The sequence below is a fragment of the Somniosus microcephalus genome, chromosome 4, assembly GCF_052327205.1.
Source record: "Somniosus microcephalus isolate GS21.2 chromosome 4, FLI_Smic_1.0, whole genome shotgun sequence".
NCBI classification, from domain to species: domain Eukaryota; kingdom Metazoa; phylum Chordata; class Chondrichthyes; order Squaliformes; family Somniosidae; genus Somniosus; species Somniosus microcephalus.
Window position 1 is genome coordinate 100,443,859 of NC_140990.1, and position 21,256 is coordinate 100,465,114.

The 21,256-nt window shown below is 48.1% G+C and overlaps 2 pseudogenes; both read left to right on the plus strand.

The window, feature by feature from the left end:
- The first annotated feature begins 5,111 nt into the window (after positions 1 to 5,111).
- LOC147119590 (uncharacterized) lies at positions 5,112 to 6,788 on the plus strand (annotated as a pseudogene).
- Positions 6,789 to 12,429: 5,641 nt separating this feature from the next.
- LOC147119591 (uncharacterized) lies at positions 12,430 to 13,972 on the plus strand (annotated as a pseudogene).
- The last annotated feature ends 7,284 nt before the right edge of the window (positions 13,973 to 21,256 follow it).

Sequence of the window (21,256 nt, forward strand, 5' to 3'; positions counted from 1 at the left end):
GGGATCACTTTGGAGGTGGCGGAAATGGCGAAGGATGATCCATTGAATGTGGAGGCTGGTGGGGTGAAAGGTGAGGACAAGAGGAACCCTATCGTGGTTCTGGGAGGAAGGGGCAGGGGTGAGGGCAGAAGTGCGGGAGATAGAAGTCCGGTCGCCTGTCATTTTAATTCACCACCCCATTCCCACTCGGACCTCACTGTCCTCGGGCTCTTGCATTGTTCCACGGAAGCTCACCGTTAGCTCGAGGAACAGCACCTCATCTTCCGATTAGGCACTTTACAGCCTTCCGGACTCAATATCGAGTTCAACAATTTCAGGTCATAACCTCGGCCCCTATTACATATTTACTTATATTTTTTATCCACACCTTTGTTTTGGCATTCCCCCCACTTCTTTTTTTTTTCTCTCTCCCACATGGCAGCTGTCTCCCATTCTGCCAGCGCATTTCACACCTAATCTAGAGCTGTCTTTTGTCTCCACTAGTCCTATCACCATCTCGTCTCGTTTTGAATACCTCTTAATGTCTCTTCTCTTTTGTTCTCTCTCAGCCTGGCCTCTTAATCTATTTCATTTCCTGTGCTTCTTTAGTCTTGACAAAGGGTTTTCACCCGAAACATTGACTTTATTTTCTCTCCACGGATGTTGCCTGGCCTGCTGAGTGTTTCCAGCATTTTCTGTTGTTATTTCGGATTTCCAACATCTGCAGTATTTTGCTATCATACTAGTGTTTGGTTCACTGCCACACCTCTTCTAGGAATGCCTACCTTGAAGAAGTTCTGCTCTTCTCTTCGACAGGATCTCTGTTTGGCTCTTCAACCTTGTTCATCTTCATTACTTTCAGTTTCCCTTCTCGTGTTTGATCAGGTATCTGCCAAGACTCGGTTTCACAGCCACATCATTTTCCTCAGCAACTGTCTCTGGTTCTGACTTATTCCACGTGGATTCTAACTAAACTTCCACCCTTCGTGTTTTGGATCCACCCAGTATTACAAATATCTCCAAGATATTCATCGTTCCTCGAGCTACTGCTCTCGTCACATCTTGAGATCCATGCTCAATGCCATGTGGTGCCACATGAACACTCTCGACCTCTCTCTTCAGCAACACCGGCGCACTCTATCTCAAAGCTGTCCGGGTCCACAGTTCCATTTCATCCTTCGACTCATCCGACGCTTCAACAAAAATCTTCTTTTCATCCTTTCTGATGTCAAGGATCGCAAGCTTCATCAACTCTTAAACACCAACGCCCCTCCAGAACCTTCTTCCCCTTCACTTTCCTCTGACCCCCCTTCTCCCAATCTCATCCCCTGCCGCGTTTTCACTATCCCCTCTGACCTTCCCCTCTCTGACTCCGAATGATGAGTCCTCAGCAAAGGCCTGAGCTTCATCCCCTTATGCCCCCAGCTCAATGAATTTCGAGCTCGACACGATGTTGAGCTCTTTTTCTACCGCCTTCGTCTCCGTGCCCACTTCTCTGGCCAGGAGTCTTCCCCTCGCATGGCTGACCCTTTCTCCCGCTTTCAGGATTCCTGTTCTACCTGGGCCCCTCCCCCTGGCTTCTTACCCTCTCTAGATCTTTTCATCGCTAACTGTCGCCGTGACATCGGCCGTCTCCATTTCTCTGCTCCCCTCACTCACTCCAACCTACCTCCCTCTGAACTTGCAGCACTCCACTCTCTTAGATCCAACCCTGACATTGTCATTAAACCTGCTGACAAGGGTGGCGCTGTTGCTGTTTGGCGAACTGACCTCTAGCTAGCGGAAGCTGAACGCCAACTCCGACATCTCCTACCTCCACCTGGACCATGGCCCCACTACCGAACATCAAGCCACCGTTTCCAAGAGTGTCACTGACCTCATCTCCGCTGGAGATCTTCCCCACATGGTCAGCAACCTCATAGTCCCCCAACCCCACACAGCCCGCTTCTACATCCTTCCCAAGATCCACAAACAGGACTGCCCTGGAAGCCCAATCGTTTCAGCCTGTTCTTGCTCCAGGGAACTTATCTCTCCCTATCTTGACTCTATCTTTGCTCCCCTTGTCCAGTCTCTTCCCACCTACATCTGCGACTCTTCAGACACCCTCCGCCACTTTAATAGTTTCCAGTTTCCTGGCACCAACCGCTTCCTTTTCACCATGGACGTACAATCCCTCTACACCTCCATCCCCCACCAGGATGGCCTGAGGGCGCATCGCTTCTTCCTTGAACAGAGGCCTGACCAGTCCCCATCCACCACCACCCTCCTCCGCCTGGCTGAAATTATTCCCACATTGAACAACTCCTTTGACTCCACTCATTTCCTCCAAATCAAAGGTGTTGCTATGGGTACCCGCATGGGTCCTAGCTATGCCTGCCTTTTCATGGGATATGTGGAACACTCTTTGTTCCAGTCTTACTCGGGTCCATCCTTCACCTCTTTTTCCAGTACAATGATGACTGTATTGGTGCCGTTTCCTGCTCTCGCCCTGAACTAGACAATTTCATTCACTTTGCCTCCAATTTCCACCCTTCCCTCACCTTCACATGGTCCATCTCTGACTCTTCCCTTCCTTGACTTCTCCGTCTCCATCTCTGGGGATAGGTTATTGACCAACATTCATTACAAGCCCACTGACTCCCACAGCTACCTGGACTACACTTCCTCCCACCCTGCCTCCTGTAAGGACTCTATTCCATTCTCCCAGTTTCTCCGTCTCCGCTGCCTCTGCTCCGACGATGCCACCTTCCACACCAGTGCTTCCGACATATCTTCCTTTTTCCTCAATCGAGGATTCCCCTCTACCATGGTTGACATGGCCCTCGACCATGTCCGTTCTATCTCCCGCACTTCTGCCCTCACCCCTGCTCCTCCCTCCCGGAACCACGATAGGGTTCCCCTTGTCCTCACCTTTCACCCCACCAGCCTCCACATTCAACGGATCATCTTCCGCCATTTCCGCTACCTCCAAAGTGATCCCACCACCAAATGCATCTTCCCCTCACCTCCCCTTTCAGCATTCTGTAGGGACCGCTGCCTCCGAGACACCCTAGTCCACTCCCCTATCACCCCCAGCACCCCTTCCCCTTTGCCTGGCACCTTCCCGTGCAAGCGCAGGAGATGTAACACCTGCCCCTATACCTCCCCTCTTCCTACTGTCCAGGGCCCCAAACAGCCCTTCCAGGTGAAACAGTGATTTACTTGTACTTCTTGCAATCTAGTATACTGTATTCGCTGCTCATGATGTGGTCTCCTCTACATTGGCGAGACCAAACACAAATTGGGTGACCGCTTTGCGGAACACCTCCGTTCAGTCTGTAAGGGTGACACCGAGCTTCCGGTCACCTGTCAGTTTAATTCACCGCCCCATTCTCACTCGGACCTCACCATCCTCGGCCTCTTGCATTGTTCCACGGAAGCTCACCGTAAACATGAGGAACAGCACCTCATCTTCCAATTAGGCACTTTACAGCCTTCCGGACTCAATATCGAGTTCAACAATTTCAGATCATAACCTTGGCCCCTATTACATTTTTGCTTATATTTTTTATCCACACCTTTGTTTTGGCGTTCACCCCCGCCCCCCCGCACTTGCATTTTTTTTCTCTCTCCCACATGGCAGCTGTCTCCCATTCTCCCAGCACATTTCACACCTAATCTAGAGCCGTCTTTTGTCTCCACTAGTCCTATCACAATCTCGTCTCGTTTTGAATACCTCTTAATGTCTCTTCTCTTTTGTTCTCTCCCAGCCTGGCCTCTTAATCTCTTTCATTTCCTGTGCTTCTTCAGCCTTGACCAAGGGTTTTCACCCGAAACGTTGATTCTATTTTCTCTCCACGGATGTTGCCTGGCCTGCTGAGTTTTTCCAGCATTTTCTGTTGTTATTTCGGATTTCCAGCATCTGCAGTATTTTGCTATAGTACGAGGGAGATCCAGGCTCAGCCCCGCCCACTGGGTGCCGCAAGTCCAACCCCTCACAAATCCGATTGGTTGGAAGACCAGTCACCCGTTCGGTTCTCCAGCCCTGCCTCGCTCTTCCTATTGGTCGGGAGCTCCCGTCATTCACCCGAGCAGCGTGAGCTGAGCATGCGCGGGAGAGGCTCATTGTTGGGCAGTGGCGGAGACTGAGTGACCCGACAGGACAAACAACAAGTGGCCTTGACACAGCAGAGGGAGCAACTCAGAGCCAGTTAGCATCAGGGTGGGCGGTGGATGTGCAACTCGGTCCCTGGACTCCTGTATAGGGCTTTCTTGTTGCATCAGTTTGAGCTGGAGTGGAGAGGGGGGAGAAGCTGCTGGGTTTAACCCCCAGTGCTTCTGAGCCTAGTGGGACCCAACAATTTCCAATGTGGGACTGTGAAGGAAGGTGGATTCTTGGGAAGATTAATGTGCTAAACAGGCACTGTCCGTACAGTGTAAAAGATGATCATTTTAGGAGCAAGTATTTCTGTAGAGGCTTTCAGTCCATTTTATATATACAGATTTTTAAAAATTAATTCGATGTGCTGTCACTAGCAAGGCCAGCATATATTGCCAGTCCCCAGTTGCCCGTTGAGAAGGTGATGCTGGACCTTTCTCTTGAACCTCTGCAGTCTGTATGGTGAAGGTACTCTCAGAATGCTGTTTGGTGAGGAGTTCCAGGATTTTCACCCAGCGATGATGTAGGAGCGGCGATATATGCCCAAGTCAGGATAGTGTGTGACTGGGATGGGAACTGGGAGGTGATGGTGTTCCCATGCACCTGCTGTCCTTGTCCTTCTAGGTGATGGAGGTTGCGTGTTTGGGAGGTGCTGTCAAAGTTCTAGTCAATTTGCAGATATATAAAGTCGCTCTCCTTCACCCCTCCCCCCTCCCACCTCGCTCCCTCTCCTCCCATAGAGGCCAGAGTCTTGTGTAGACCCAGACTGGGTGGCGGGTTCCCTTCCCTGAAGGACATTAGTGAACCAGTTGGGTTTTACGACTTTCATGGTCACTTTTTTCTAGTGCCGGCTCCACAAATTCCCAGATTCATTCAGCTCAATTTCACAACCTGTCTGTGTTTTTGTGGGTTCTCTCTCATCCTCACTTTTTCCTGTTTGAAATTTATTTTGCAGTGTGTTCGAAGGGGAGCATTTTCAGATGGGAAACTCAAACCAAGCATCACTTCAAGATCTGACAGAGCTGCTCAATTCATCAGCACCTTTGAACATGGAAGCAGAAAGCACCGTTCAGAGTGGGGAGAAACTGTACACATGTTCTGTGTGTGAATGAGGCTTCAGCCAATCCTCTGGCCTGTTGAGACACCGGCGCAATCACTCCGGGAAGAAACCGTGTAAATGTGGGGACTGTGGGAAGCGGTTCAACTACCCATTTGAGCTGGAAACGCATTGTCGTGTTCACACTGGAGAGAGGTCATTCACCTGCTCTGAGTGTGGAAAGGGATTCACAAGTTCATCCTCCCTGCTGACACACCAGTGAGTTCACACTGGGGAGTGACCATTCACCAGCTCTGAGTGTGGGAAGGGATTCACGTGTTCATCCCACCTGCTGAAACACCAGCGAGTTCATACTGGGGAGAGGACATTCACCTGCTCTGTGTGTGGGAATGGATTCACTCAGTCATCCCGCCTGCTGACACACCAGCGAGTTCACACTGGGGAGAGACTGTTCACCTGCTCTCTGTGTGGGAAGGGATTCACTCAGTTATCTGCCCTGCTGAATTACCAGAGTGTTCACACTGGGGTGAGGCTGTTCACCTGCTTCGAGTGTGGGATGGGATTCATTCAGTCATCCACCCTGCTGATGCACCAGCGAGTTCACACTGGAGAGAGACAATTCACCTGCTCTGAGTGTGGGAAGGGATTCACTCAGTCACCTGCCTTGCTGAAACACCTGCGAGTTCACACCGGGGAGAGGCCGTTGACCTGCTCTGAGTGTCGGAAGGGATTCACTCAGTCATCTAGCCTGCTGACACACCAGCGAGTTGACACTGGGAAGAGGCAGTTCACCTGCTCCAAGTGTGGGAAGGAATTCACTTGTTTATCCAACCTGCTGAAATACCATCGAGTTCACACTGGGGAGAGGCCGCTCACCTGCTCTGAGTGTGGGAAGGGATTCACTCAGTCATCCCACCCGCTGACACACCAACGAGTTCACACTGGGGAGAGGCCATTCACCTGCTCCATGTGTGGGAAGGGATTCATGCTATCATCGAACCTGCTTAAACACCAGCGAGTTCACAAGTGACTGCAGAGGTTGGATAGAGAGCATCCTGACGAACTGTATCGCAGTATGGTATGGCAGCTGTAGCTCCTATGACCGGAAAGCCCTGCAGCGGGTAGTCAAAACTGCCCAACGCATTACCGGCACCCGGCTACCAACCATAGAGCACATATACCAGGAACGCTGTTTACGGAGGTCACTGACCATCATCAAAGACCCTACCCACCCCAGCCACAGTCTGTTTGCCCCCCTGCCATCTGGGAGATGCTACAGATGCATTCGTACCCGAACGACCAGATTTAGGAACAGCTTCTTTCCCAGGGCTGTCATCCTACTGAACTCCACAAATAAACTCTAAAGCCTGCACATCTGCCAATGCACTTTATTATGTTTTTGTTAATGTATTTCAAGCCAAATGAATGTTGAATGTTTAAATGTCTTAATCTAAATGTACAGTCTCGGGAGCCGCAAGCCTACATTTCGTTGCACTGCACTTGTGCACTAACAATGACAATAAAGTTGATTATGATTATGATTATGATCCCGGATTGAATCATGTTCATTCTGATAGTTGGGGTTTGTTTCTGCTGATGTTAATAACCCCTGTAACTGGGCTAGAGTTTAATATTCTGGATATATGCCAAATAAATCAGTTTGCTTTCAAGACATTGTTGTGGATATTTGTCATTCCCACCTGAGTGTTTAGCATCACTTGGCTAGAGCTCAGAAAGGACAATCTGGGGGGAGGATCGTACGGCGGGAACAGAACTACAGCCTGGACACAGTCCTTCAGGGCCACACTGAGAGGGGCAAATGGCACTTTGGTCTTTCTCGTCTCTCCACTGAAACCAAAGGCGCTGTGCGGGTTAATCTTGAGGCCTGTAAGGTCCAGATGATTTCCACCCAAGGGTGTTTAAAGAGATCGGACGGGTGCTCTGTGAGCCCCTTGCCCACGTCTTCAGCTCAGTAGAGTCAGGGATTGCTCCCTGAGATTGGAAGGTAGCTCATGTAGTTCCCATTTTCCAAATTGGGGAGAAATCAGAGCCAGGGAACTAGAGGCTCATCAGTGTGATATCGATCACAGGGAAGGTGCCTGAAGGGAGCCTAAGAGATGCTGTTTTCCATCACAGGGAAAGGGAAGGAGCCATTAGAGATATTCAACATCGCTTCCAGAAAACAAGGCCAACTTGCTTGAGTTTGTGAAGCAGTTGCTGGGTTGGTGGATGAGGGGAATCTGGTTGACCTCAGGAGTGACAATCTCATTTTCCATGGTGGGCCGAATCCGATATCCTGGCCTTTGGCGAGGGCCACATTAAGCAAAAGTTATTAAAATAGGAATAAATGAAGATTAACTGTATCGATACTTCGAATCATAGAATGGTTACAGCACAGAATGTGGCCATTCGGCCCGTCGAGCCCGTGCCAGCTCTCTGCAAGAGCACTTCAGCTAGTCCCACTACCCCGCCCTTTCCCCGGAGCCCTGCCATTGTTATCCTTCATGTCCTTATCCAATTCCCTTTGAAAGCCGTGATTGAATCTGCCTCCACCACCCTTTCAGGCAGTGCATTCCAGATCATAACGACTCGCTGCATAAAAGTTTTTTCTTACATCACCTTTGGTTCTTCAGCCAATCACCTTAAATCCGTATCCTCTGGTTCTCGACCCTTCCATCAATGCGAACAGTTTCTCTGCATCTACACTGTCCAGACCCCTCATGATTTTGAACACCTCTATCAAATCTCCTCTCAATCTTCTCTGCTCTAAGGAGAACAACCCAATCATCTCCAGTCTATCCACGGGACTGAAGTCCCTCGTCCCTTGAAGAATTCTTGTAAATCTTTTCTGCACCCTCTCTAAGGCTTTCAGATTCTTCCTAGGTGTGGTGCCCAGAATTGGACACAATACTCCAGAAATTTTCTCCAATTAAATATTGGAAAGACTGAAGCCATTGTTTTTGGTCCCTGCCACAAACTCCATTCCCTAGCCACTGACTCCATCCCTCTCTCTAACATCTGTCTGAGGCTGAACCACACTGTTCACCACCTTGGTGTTACATTTGACCCTGAAATGAGCATCTGAACACATATCCACAGCATAACAAAGACCGCCTATTTCCACCTCCGTAACATTGCCCATCTCCGCCCCTGCCTGAGCTCATCCGCTGCTGAAACCCTCATCCATGCCTTTGTTACCTCTAGACTTGACCATTCCAATGCACTCCTGGCCGGCCTCCCACATTCTACCCGACATAATCTCCTCCAGCCCCACAACCCCCCTAGATACCTGTGCTCCTCTAATTCTGCCCTCTTGAGCATCCCTGAGTATAATCGCTCAACCATTGGTGGCCGTGCCTTCTGTTGCCTCGGCCCTAAGCTCTGGAATTCCCTGCCTAAACCTCTCCACCTCGCTACCTCTCTTTCCTCCTTTAAGATGCACCTTTAAACTTACCTCTTTGACCAGTCTTTTTGTCATCTGCCCTAATTTCTCTTTATGTGGCTCGGTGTCAAATTTTTTCTCTTATAATACTCCTGTGCAGCACCATGGGACGTTTTACTATATTAAAGGTGCTATATAAATACAAGTTGTTGTTGCACTCAGCCAGATTCAGTTCCTTCTGGAGCGAAGGGGAGAAACAAAATCACGGATGGTGTTATGAATATTGTTTTTAGACAGTAAGGATGGAGGGAGAGTTTGTAGAATGGAGAATTTACAGTTCAGGAGGGACAGGAGGGAAAAATGTCTGTAGCAACTAGATTTGTCTGTTCTGAATTTCAATCCTCTTGTAAACTCCATTTGCAGGGTATTAGAAGGGGAGGATCTGCAGATGGAAACTCAAACCAAGCATCGCTTCAAGATCTGACAGATTCACTGGATTCATCAGGACCTGAATATCATCAGCCTTTGGAAAGAGAAGGGAAAATACACCAATCACAGCGGGGAGAAACAGTACACATTTTATGTGTGTGGATCTTCCTTTAATAAATCATCAAGCCTGTGAGAATCGTGTGCCCACCTGAATCAACAATGTAAATGTGGCATAGATACATAGAAGATAGGAGCAGGAGTAGGCCATTCGGCCCTTCGAGCCTGCTCCGCCATTCAATGAGATCATGGCTGATCATCCAAATTCAGTACCCGGTCCTTGCCTTCTCCCCATATCCCTTGATCCCTTTAGCCTTAAGAAATATATCCAACTCTTTCTTGAATATACTTAATGAACTGGCCTCCACCGCCCTCTGTGGCAGAGAATTGCACAGGTTCACCACTCTCTGGGTGAAGAAATTCCTCCTCATTTCAGTCCTAAATGCCTTACCCCTTATCCTTAGACTATGACCCCTGGTTCTGGACTCCCCGGCCATCAGAAACATCCTTCCTACATCTAGTCTATCCAGGCCTGACAGAAATTTATAGGTTTCGATGAGATCCCCTCTCAATCTTCTAAACTCCAGTGAGTATAAGACCAATCGACACAATCTCTCCTCATACGTCATTCCTGCCATCCCAGGTATCAGCCTGGTGAATCTTCGCTGCACTCCTTCCATGGCAAGAACGTCCTTCCTCAGGTAAGGTGACCAAAACTGCACACAATACTCAAGGTGTGGTCTCACCAAGGCCCTGTACAACTGCAGCAAGACATCCTTGTTCTTGTACTCGAACCCTCTTGCTACGAAGGCCAACATACCATTTGCCTTCTTAACCACCTGCTGCACCTGCATGATTACCTTCAGCGACTGGTGTACAAGAACACCCAGGTCTCTTTGCACTTCCCCTTCTCCCAATCTATTACCATTCAAATAATAATCTGCCTTCCTGTTTTTGCCACCAAAGTGGATAACCTCACATTTATCCACATTATAGTGCATTTGCCATGTTTCTGCCCAATCACCCAACCTGTCCAAATTGTGCTGGAGTTTCACGACATCCTCCTCACAGCATACCCTCCCCCCCAGCTTTGTGTCGTCTGCAAATTTGGAGATATTACATCCAATTCCCTCGTCCAGATCATTAATATATATTGTGAACAGCTGGGGTCCTAGGACCAATCCTTGTGGTACCCCACTAGTCACTGCCTTCCACTCGGAAAATGACCCGTTTATTCCAACTCTTTGCTTTCTGTCCGCCAACCAGTTCTCTATCCAAGTCAATACCTTGCCCCCAATCCCATGTGCCTTAATTTTGCACGCTAAGCTCTTATGCGGGACCTTATTGAAAGCCTTCTGAAAGTCCAAATACACCACATCCACTGGTTCTCCCTTATCTATTTTACCAGTTACATCCTCAAAAAATTCCAGTAGATTAGTCAAGCATGATTTACCTTTTGTAAATCCATGTTGACTTTGTCCGATCCAGTCACTGCTTTCCAAGTGCTCTGCTTATTACATCTTTTATAATGGACTCTAGCATTTTCCCCACTACCGATGTCAAGCTTACCGGTCTATAATTCCCCGCCTTTTCTCTACCACCTTTTTTGAATAGTGGGGTAACATTAGCTACCCGCCAATCCATGGGTACCGTTCCAGAGTCTATCGAGTTCTGGAAGATGACCAGCAATGCATCTACTATTTCTGGGGCCACTTCCTTAAGTACCCTGGGATGTAGATTATCAGGCCCTGGGGATTTATCGGCCTTCAGTCCCATCAATTTTCCTAACACCATTTCCCTACAAATGCTGATTTCTTTCAGTTCCACCCTTTCATCAGACCCTATGTTCCCCGGCATCTCTGGGAGGTTATTTGTGTCCTCCTTTGTGAAGACAGAACCAAAATATGTATTTAGTTGGTCTGCCATTTCTTTGTTCCCCATTATAAATTCCCCGATTCTGACTGCAAGGGACCCATGCTTGGCTTCACCAATCTTTTTCTGGCGACAGTGGGAATGAATGCAGTTGCCTGTCTGAGGTGCAAATTCATCGAAACATTCATACCGGGGAGAGACTGTTCACCAGCTGAGTGAGAAAAGAAATTCACCCCACCTGCTGAGACTCCAGTGAGTTCACTTGTGACTGCAGGGGTTTGGATACTGTTATTAATCACATCCAGGACTGAACCATGGCAGAGTGCCCGTGCACTTGCGTTTCTGTGTGAATTATTGAAGAATTTTCTGTGTGAATTATTGATGAATTTTCTCTCACTCGGATCACAGAAACATATTCCCATTCACCAATTGTGGCTTTCAATGGCGGTGCTGTTTCCCAGCATGCCACGCGGGGTAGAATGTGCCCTAATCAGACTGGAGGAGCCCAGTGCGCAGGCGCAGCGCACGCCAGTTTTTGGAGCATGCGCAGTGTCACTGTGATCAGGGGCTGTCGAGTGCGACAAACGTAGAAAGGTCGGTGAAACGATTTTGCGCCGATTACGAATCAGCGGGGCACAGGAAGGTAACGCACTCGGCGGGTGGGCTTCATAAACAGCTCGTGCAGGCCGGAAGACCCGAATGAGAACCTACTGGTTCCGCGTTTGCAGCTCCGAGGCTTTTTCTCGGTAAAAGGCCCAGGTTAATGACTGCCATTTTTGTAAAGGAAAGCTGAGAGTTTGTGCGTCACAATAATACTCCATCGACGTGTAGAGCGCGTGCATCTTTGTAAAGGAACCTATAGTGGGCGGGGCTTCACGGTCCCAGTAAGTGAACTGAACCCAGCCAGAGTCAGCACCTTCAGGGGAGGAGAGGGAGGGGAACCAGTGAATGTAGAACTGAAACCAGCCAGAGTCAGCACGTTCAGCGGAGGAGAGGGAGGGGAACCAGTGAGTGTAGAACTGAACCCAGCCAGAGTCAGCACCTTCCGGGGAGGAGAGGGAGGGGAACCAGTGAGTGTAGAACTGAACCCAGCCAGAATCAGCACCTTCAGCAGAGGAGACGGAGGGGAACCAGTGAGTGTAGAACTGAACCCAGCCAGAGTCAGCACCTTCAGGGGAGGAGAGGGAGGGGAACCAGTGAGTGTAGAACTGAACCCAGCCAGAGTCAGCACCTTCAGGGGAGGAGAGGGAGGGGAACCAGTGAGTGTAGAACTGAACCCAGCCAGAGTTGGTGGTGAAAACAGGGAGAGGAGGACAAACTGTCTCGAGACGTGCAATATGTTTGGATTTTAACACAGGGAGGAGGGACAATGTGTGGGATGTGGATTTACAGCTTTGGAGGAACAAGAGAGGAATGAATGTTCTTTAGAAACTAGAATTATCTGTTCTTAATTTCTATCCTGTACTTACAGTGATGAGTTTTGTAAACTCCTTTTACAGGGTATTAGAAGGGGAGGATCTGCACATGGGAAACTCAAACATCACGTCAACATGTGACAGTCACTCGATTCATCAGGACCTGAATATTATCGGCCTTTGAATGTGGAAGGAGAAATGTTTGTGGGAAAAGATTTCAAACATCAGTGTGACTGGAAAAGCACCGAGACACACACACCCGAGTGAGAGTGTTCCAGTGCACTGCCTGTGGAAGGAGCTTTAACCAGTTACACAGCCTGAAAAAACATCGCACCATTCACAGCGGGGAGAAACCGTACACGTGTTCTGTGTGAGGACGAGGCTTCGACCGATTGTCCAACCTGGAGAGACACAAGGATACCCGCACCATGGAGAAACCGGGGAAATGTGGGGATTGTGAGAAGGGATTTAGTTCCCTGTCTGAGCTGGAAATTCATTGGCGCAGTCACAATGGGGAGAGATGGTTCACCTGCTCTTGAGTGTGGGAAGAAATTCACTCAATCATCCAACCTGTTGAAACACCAGCGAGTTCACACTGGGGAGAGGGCGTTCACCTGCTCCGTGTGTGGGAAGGGATTCGGTTACCCATCTGAGCTGGAAATTCATCGTCGCAGTCACACTGGGGAGAGACCGTTCACCTGTTCTGAGTGTGCGAAGGGACTCAGTCAGTCATTTGACCTGCTGACACACCGGCGAGTTCACACTGGAGAGAGCCCGTTCACCTGCTCCGTGTGTGGGAAGGGATTCACTCGGCCATCTGACCTGCTGATACACCAGCGAGTTCACACTGGGGAGAGACCGTTCACCTGCTCCGTGTGTGGGAAGGGATTCACTTGGTCATCCATTCTGCTGGCACACCAGCGAGTTCACACTGGGGAGAGGCCGTTCACCTGCTCCGTGTGTGGGAAGGGATTCACTCAGTCCTCACACCTGCTGACACACCAAAGAGTTCACACTGGGGAGAGACCGTTCACCTGCCCTGTGCGTGGGAAGGGATTCCCTCAGTCATCCGACCTGATGAGACACCAGTGAGTTCACACTGGGGAGAGACAGTTCACGTGCTCTGAGTGTGGGAAGGGATTCACTCAGTCATCTGGCCTGCTGAGACACCAGCGAGTTCACACTGGGGAGAGACCGTTCACCTGCTCTGTGTGTGGGAAGGGATTCACTCAGTCATCCGACCTGCTGAAACACCAGCGAGTTCACAAGTCACCGCATGGTTGGGTTCTGCTGTTAATGCTACTGTTAATCACATCCTGGCTGAACCGTGTCCATTCTGACAGTTGGAGTTTGTTTCTGCTGATGTTAATAATCCCTATAACTGGGCTGGAGTTTAATATTTTCATACTTCAAATAATAGTGAGTTGATATTTGATGTCTGCAAGATAAGAGAAGACTAATTGATGTCCTGTTACCGACTGCTCCATTTATGCGTCTTTTCTCATTTCTAACTCGAGATTATTTCAGTTCTCGTACCTTCAGTTACTCTCATGGACAAGCCCCAGGTCCCCATACCTTCCAGAGTGCCTTTCCTAGCCTTGGTATCCAGGGAAGGTCTCGGTAACACGCCCGGGATCACTAAACACAAAACCCAGTCTGTTAATCACTTTCAGCTACTGGACTTAGCGTGTGTCCCACAGCATCTCTCTCACCTTCGATGTGTGAATAGAGCATCACGCCTGCAAACCTGCTTTCAATTTAAATTTGAATTCATTCAGAAAATGTAATTAACAAAAGATGAACAAGTAAACAGATCACATCAAATAATTGGCAACAGTTTAGAGTCAACAAGTGAACACATCACGGCCCAATACCCCAGCTCTATATTCACAGGAGAAAGTCTGTTATCTAACTCCTCGAGTGGACAGAATAGAGAAAGATCCCAACTCGAAGAACATCTAGAATCTGTTGTAAATATCTTTCAAATCCTGACTGGTCCAATCTGTCGGTTTCCTTTCAATTGAAGTGAATGGAAGATGAGAGGGGTGTTGACATATGGACTTCGCTTAATTCAGCTTCTGAAAGGTGTTCATGTTTAGTTCATTCGATATTGGGGAAAATGTGGTTGGTATCATTAGAGAGAGAGAGAGATTTCACTGAGCAACAGCTGGTGTTTGCAACCAACTGGCCTTGGATATTTTCATCACAGAATGTTTCGATCAGAAATATGATGTTGGGATAAGAAAAGTCTGGAGACTAGTGGTTTGTGCTGCCCCAGGAAGGCCAGTGTTTTTACCTGCTTCTAACGTTGTTGATGTGTGTTGAAGAAAATGCAGACTTGTGTCTCTGGACTGTGCAGTAGCCAGAGACGACCATATTAGGCAATGCCAGCTCCAGTTTGATAAGATGTTGATGGCAGAGCAAGAGATCCAGCAGTTTTAAGAATTTATCTCCCGTTATCTGCAGACATTGAATGTTGCAGCGTGCTGACAAAATTGGACTTAAGACTTTAACCTATTGGGTTAAATTATTGGGATCGATTGTTATAGAATTGAATTGTTATAGAATGGAAAAGTAGTGAAGTTATGCTAAACTTGTATCGAACCTTGGTTAGACCACACTTGGAGCACTGCGTACAATTCTGGTCACCATATTATAAAAAGTATATAGAGGCACTGGAGAGGGTGCAGAGAAGATTTACAAGGATGATACCAGAAATGGGAGGGTATACCTGTCATGTTTGTGTCGTTGCCTGTACTGAACAATAAGAAAACTGAATTTGATAGGCTGGCCACTACCCGAAACATCGGGACCATGCAGAGGGAGATGAGCAAAGATCTCCAGACACCCCACGATCTTTTGATCAGATCACTTGACACCCCAAGAATGGCTTGGATCAGATGTCACGTGTGGCGTGATATTGGGATACCGATGTGTGTGTGTGAACGAGCGAGTCTCAGACATGCTCAGTTATCGACAACACAACATGAAATGGCTGATGTGGCTCAGGAGAGTGAGACAACTTTTTAAATCATCAAGGCCATGACACATTCTCCATAGAGAAACCAGCTCTGAAATAATCTGGAGAGAGTTAAACACATTGCCATCTGTCAGAGGCATTACAGTTAAAAGTGAAGAGAAGGCTGATCAAATTAGGATTTCCTCACAGCTAGAATGGTCGTCAGTTTCAAGGCCTCCACTGAGTACTGAACAAAGAAAGCTTGTAGGGAGGCTAAAAACAGATAAAGTCAGGCTGTCTCTGTCTGGACAAGGTGGCCATGGTTGTATCCAAATCAGCTCTTAAGCTGAAGGTGGGAGACAAGGAGGCCGGACCTTCCAGGCTCCAGAACAAAACATGGATCCACGTGAGAGGCCACCTCCATCAGGAAGCAGAGGACCTCAAAATGGTTGGGTTTGGAATCAGTGATAAACCGAGGTACAGCCTCGCAAAAGCATCATTTGGGTGGTAATAGAGAAAGATCCCTAAAGCGGCTCCCTGGGAAGATTGGGAGTCCCGTATGTGGGAGACCAGGAAGACTCCCCTGAACCAGGTGGGATGGGACACACCCTGACCACAAACACTACATTAGTCACAGAATGAATAGGGTTCAGTTAAAGAGTTAGTGTCACACTCGGGCAATAAGATATTCAAGAACATTGTAAAAGACTTCAATACAAAGGTAATGACAGCAGGTTATTTTAAAGTAAGAAATGTCTTATGTTGATCAGTAATGTTAACTATTGGTTTGCCAAGTGCAAACGCTGATGGTGATCATCATCTGTGGGACTAAAAAAGACATCCCACCTCACAAAAAGAACTCTACCTGTCCGATCCAGCAAAAGAACCCAAGTGTTAATGGACTAGAAGTAATTGAATCAGGAAATGTATTATAGAATGATGTGCATTTTGAAATTGTTAATTGAAATCGAAAGGGTTAAACATGAGCTTGAATCTGTCAACTAGGTTATGTGAAGGGAGATATTCGCAATTAATAGACAACATGGTCGGAGAATTAGTAAAGGATGTGTTAGTAAAGAATAGAAAACAGGAACCAAGGGATGAGGAAGACATAAGGAGAATCAGTTTAAATCACAAAGAAAGTGAGAGCTGACAGGATAGCTGGGAATCGGAGCCACGGCAAGGTTAGCAGGAGTAAACAGAATAGATATAGAAAGTATGGGGGAACACGATGAGGTAATGAAGAGGCAATTAAAAAGATTATTGTCAAACAATGAGGCTAACCAGAATCAAGGCCTTACTCGAGGCATCGTGTGTAGCCTCTGTGTGACATTTGTGATGAATGTGGTACAGAAGGGACTGGACAACATCGAGGGTAATCAAATCCCTTTGTTTATTCATGTAGAACAACAGAGAAAATGGTTTAAAGGAACCAAGACATAGACGATGATGTGAGGCAGCCAATGGGAATGGTGTTTCTGGCCCCGAGGGAAGGGGATTGAAATGAAGATATTAGTCCAGTGGGATTGGTCTTGTCTTTGTTAAGGAGAAATGGAAATGAAACAAAACCTTGGAAGGTGTATCGGGTAGAATGGGTTGGAATGGGAGAAGACTCTGAGTTTGGTCCGATCCATAAACAGAATGAGGAATAGCCAAGATATCTGATTAAGAAGGGGGGAAGTTGGATAGCACCAGATCTGCAGTGTTGTACTCTGAAAGGGACAACATGGGTTTGTAGATGTGACGTAGTCCATCAACAGACTGTTCCAGCTTGTGGGTTCACCCTCGACAAAGAATCACCAAAATGCCAGATTGCAATAAGTAAATGGGGCGAAGACCAAACTGATAGCATGTATAAAGGAAAAGGACAGGATTGTGTGACTACTACTGCCACTGATATGACTGTGGGTTCACCCCGATGCCCTATACTAGAACATTACTTTTGTTTGATTCCAGCAAGAAACAGGCGTATCAGTGCTAAAACACTGGGACTGGTCCATCATCATAACGCCACTTATCTGCAGATGAGACTGCCTCTGGAGGATGAAGCCATTCAAGCCATTCCACATATGGGACACTATATACCTCCCCTGTCTCTGGCTTTAAAGGACAAAATAGAGCGAATTAGGACATCCCAGAAACACAGAGTGCAAATGATACAGACAAATAAAGAGACAGAACAGGCAATCCCCAGACTTGGGAATCATGAATGGTGGGAAGTAGTATCTAGTGTGGAACTACATCCTTGGGCTAGATTGTTCCGGATGTGATTGGTGAGAGCACAGATAATAGCTTTAGGGATTCTGGTCATTGCGTTCTGCTGTGTAAGGAAGTCGATTAGGGACATAGAAAATATAAGGAAAGGTAAGGATAGCAAGGGCACTAAGAGGAAGCCAGGATTATTAAAGTCAAAGAAGGATATCAAACACTTTGCCAAGAGGTAACGTAACCCATAAAAAACAAAAAAGTGGGACATGTTTGTAATGATCAGTAACATGTCATTCTAGAATGGTACACTAGGTGGAGCTGTATGTATATAAGAGTGGGACTACCCACAATGCACCAGGCTACCCACAAGGCAGTAGTCAAGATGGATGCTGTAGAAGTCCACATGGCATGAATAAAGTGACTAGCTAGAAGCTAGCTGTTCATAATGAAACCGACTAGTTATTAATGAACATAACATGGTACCAAGATTGGTAAAATCTGCTGAATATTGTGAAACGCGACATGGAGACTTTGAAGCCACCGGAGGGTTTGAAACTCACGGGGAATGTCGACTGCAATTGGCGGACTTTCAAACAACAAAGAGAATCAAAGTGTCAATGGATGCATCAAAAGATGGCCTAGGCGCGGTCTTGCTACAAGCAGAGGGTGAAGATTGGAAGCCTGTTGCCTATGCCTCCAGGTCTATGACTGATTCTGAGTGTCGATACGCCCAGATTGAAAAGGAATGTCTAGGCTTGGTAGTTGGACTAGAAAAGTTCCATGGCTACATATATGGACTTCCCACCTTCACAGTTGAGACAGACCACTACCCACTGGTTGCCATCATAAAAAAAAACCTGAATGAGATGTCTCCAAGGATTCAACGACTCATGATGAAGCTGCAAAGATATGACTTTGAACTGATCTACACACCAGGCAAACACATAGTGTTAGCAGATGCGCTATCCCGAGCACCCACAATGAGTCATGTGAGCTCTACTGAAGAAGACGTGGATGTTCATGTGAGTATGGTCACTGCTGCGCTGCCCGTGTCAGACATAAAATCAAAGCAAATAGCAGAAGAAACAGTAAAAGATACAGTGTTACAAACAGTAATAGAGAACATTCATCATGGTTGGCCAAAAGGTTCCTGTCCAAAGTGCTATCACATCAGGTCAGAGTTGAGTGTCGCAAGTGGACTATTACTAAAACAGAACAGAATAGTCATTCCACAGGCTCTACGTCGAGACATGCTCAAAAGGATTCATGAGGGACACCTCAGAATTGAAAAATGCAAAAGGAGAGCAAGAGACACTGTTTATTGGCCTGGCATAAATATGGACATTGAGAACATGATAGGCAAATGTGAGACATGTCAGAAACACCAAAACAAACAAGCAAAGGTACCAATGATAGTAGCTGACTTACCAACAGCAGCATGGCAAAAGGTTGTTTGGACCTTTTTCATTTGAATGGTAAAGAATATCTAATAGTGATTGACTACTATTCTAACTATCCTGTGATGGCGCTGCTCTCAAGCACCACAGCAAGCAGTGTCATAATGCATGTTAAATCTATCTTCGCCAGACATGGAATTCCCAGGATTGCCGTTAGTGACAATGGTCCATGCTTCAACTGTAAGGAGTGGCAACAGTTTGCAGCACAGTATGACTTTCAGCACATCACATCCAGTCCTCTGTATGCTCAGTCGAATGGTAAGGCAGAGAAAGGTGTTCAAGTTCTCAAACAGCTACTGAAGAAAGCAACAGAAAGCAAGTCTGATCCTTATCTCGCCCTGCTGAGCTACCGAGCCTCACCTTTAGACTCTGGTTCTTCACCTGCTGAACTCCTAATGGGTCGCAAGTTGCACACTACGCCACCCTGCTGTGCAAAAGAAAAGCAGAGTAAGGAACTGAGACAGAGACTTCAACTGTTAAAGCTGAAACAGAAATCATACTGTGACAAGTCATCCAAAACTCTGAAACCATTGACAAGGGATGATGTTGTCAGGATTGAAGATCCAGATGCTTGGAACAGGAAAGCTACAGTTCTTGAGGAAGTAGGACCAAGGTCATACACTGTTAGAACTGAGGAAGGACAGATTCTCAGGAGGAACCGCCGTTCCCTCCTGAAAACAGAAGAAACTATCCAAGAGCAAATCGATGACAATGCCGAAACTGAATCTTGTCAATCACCACCAGAACAATCTAACACAAACACACATACAGGCTCTCATGAACACACATCAGACTTAGCCGTGCTGAGAAGATCCACACGTGAAGTAAAAAAGCCTGATAGACTTGATCTATATATATAAACCGGTATGTCTCTTTGTCTGTCTCTCTCTCTGTCTGTCTCTCTGTCTTTCCGTCTGTCCGGCTATACAATCAAAAGTTATAGAGCGTACCTACACATATGTTATATCAAAAGAAAGCTTATCATCAGGGGACTCTCATAGGGATATTTACTTTTTGGTCGGGCAAAGATTGTGCTGATGGTATCCAAAAAACGTTCAAAATTCCGCTCATTATCCGCTCATTAGCATCAATCGTACAGTCGAGCGACCCGACGGTCGACCAATCGCTGCGTCATGGGGGCGGGTTCATTGCGTGTGCGGGCGGGCCATCCTAGAGTCGAGTGATGTGACGATTGACCAATCCTACAGTTCAGTGACCTGACGGTTGACCAATCGGTGCGTGTGGGCGGGCCTAATCCTTCTGAGGTGAGGTGAGTGGCCACCATCTTGATTCCAAACTCTTCATTTCTTTTTCCCGCTTTCTGCGTGTTTATTTTCAAATCTACATTTCCAGCAAAAAAACACAATTAAATTGTTTTTAAAAAAGTTAATTCATTTGTAAATATTTTCTCTAACCTGATTCATTTTCCTACCTTTCCCCGTTTTTGCAGGCCTCGAAGCCTGGGTCTCTCCTCCGCAGCCATGCCCGAGCTAGGCACCTCCCGTCCCGGTCAACAAGCGGCCCGCGATCGCCGCCATCTTTGTGAAGGCTGGAGGGGCGGGCCTGAGCTGAGCGTCGCCACCGCCGCCATCTTAGTAAAGGCGGGTGGGGCTCGGCAGGGCAGAACTCAGAAGAGGGGGGAAGGGTTACCCCATTAACCGGGCCCGGCACTCACAGCCTCAAGCCGGCTCACGCCCGTTCCCGGGGCTTGGCTCCAGCCGCAATCGGCGGTCTTGAAGCGGGCCGGGGCTCGGGAGAGCGGGGCCGGGCCGGTGCTCGGGAGGGCCGGGCCAGTGCTCGGGTGGGCAGGAAGAGGGGGGAAGGGAGGGAGAGGAGAAGGGAGGGAAGGGGGAGGAGAGGGGGGAGGGAGAGGAGAGGGGCAGGGGAGAGAGTGGGAGGGAGAGGGGGAGGGAGGGGAGAGAGGGAGAGGGGGAGAGGGGGAGGGAGAGGAGAGGGGAGGGGAGAGGAGGGGGAGGGATAGGAGATGGGGAGGGAGAGGAGAGGGGGAGGGAGGAGAAGGGGAGGGAGGGAGGGGTGAGGGAGGGAGGAGGGGGAGGGAGGGAGAAGACAGGAGGGAGAGGAGTGTGAGGAGAGGGAGGGAGGGAGAGAGAGTAAAGCAGGGAGAGACGGGGAAGGGAGAGAGAGGGTGAGGGAGGGAAAGAGTGAGGGGGTGGGACAGCCCTCAGGCGGTCCTCCCCCCCTCTCTCACTTCCCCGTCTCTCTCTCTCTTCCCCCCGTCTCTGTCTCTCTTCCCCCCGTCTCTGTCTCTCTTCCCCCCGTCTCTGTCTCTCTTCCCCCCCGTC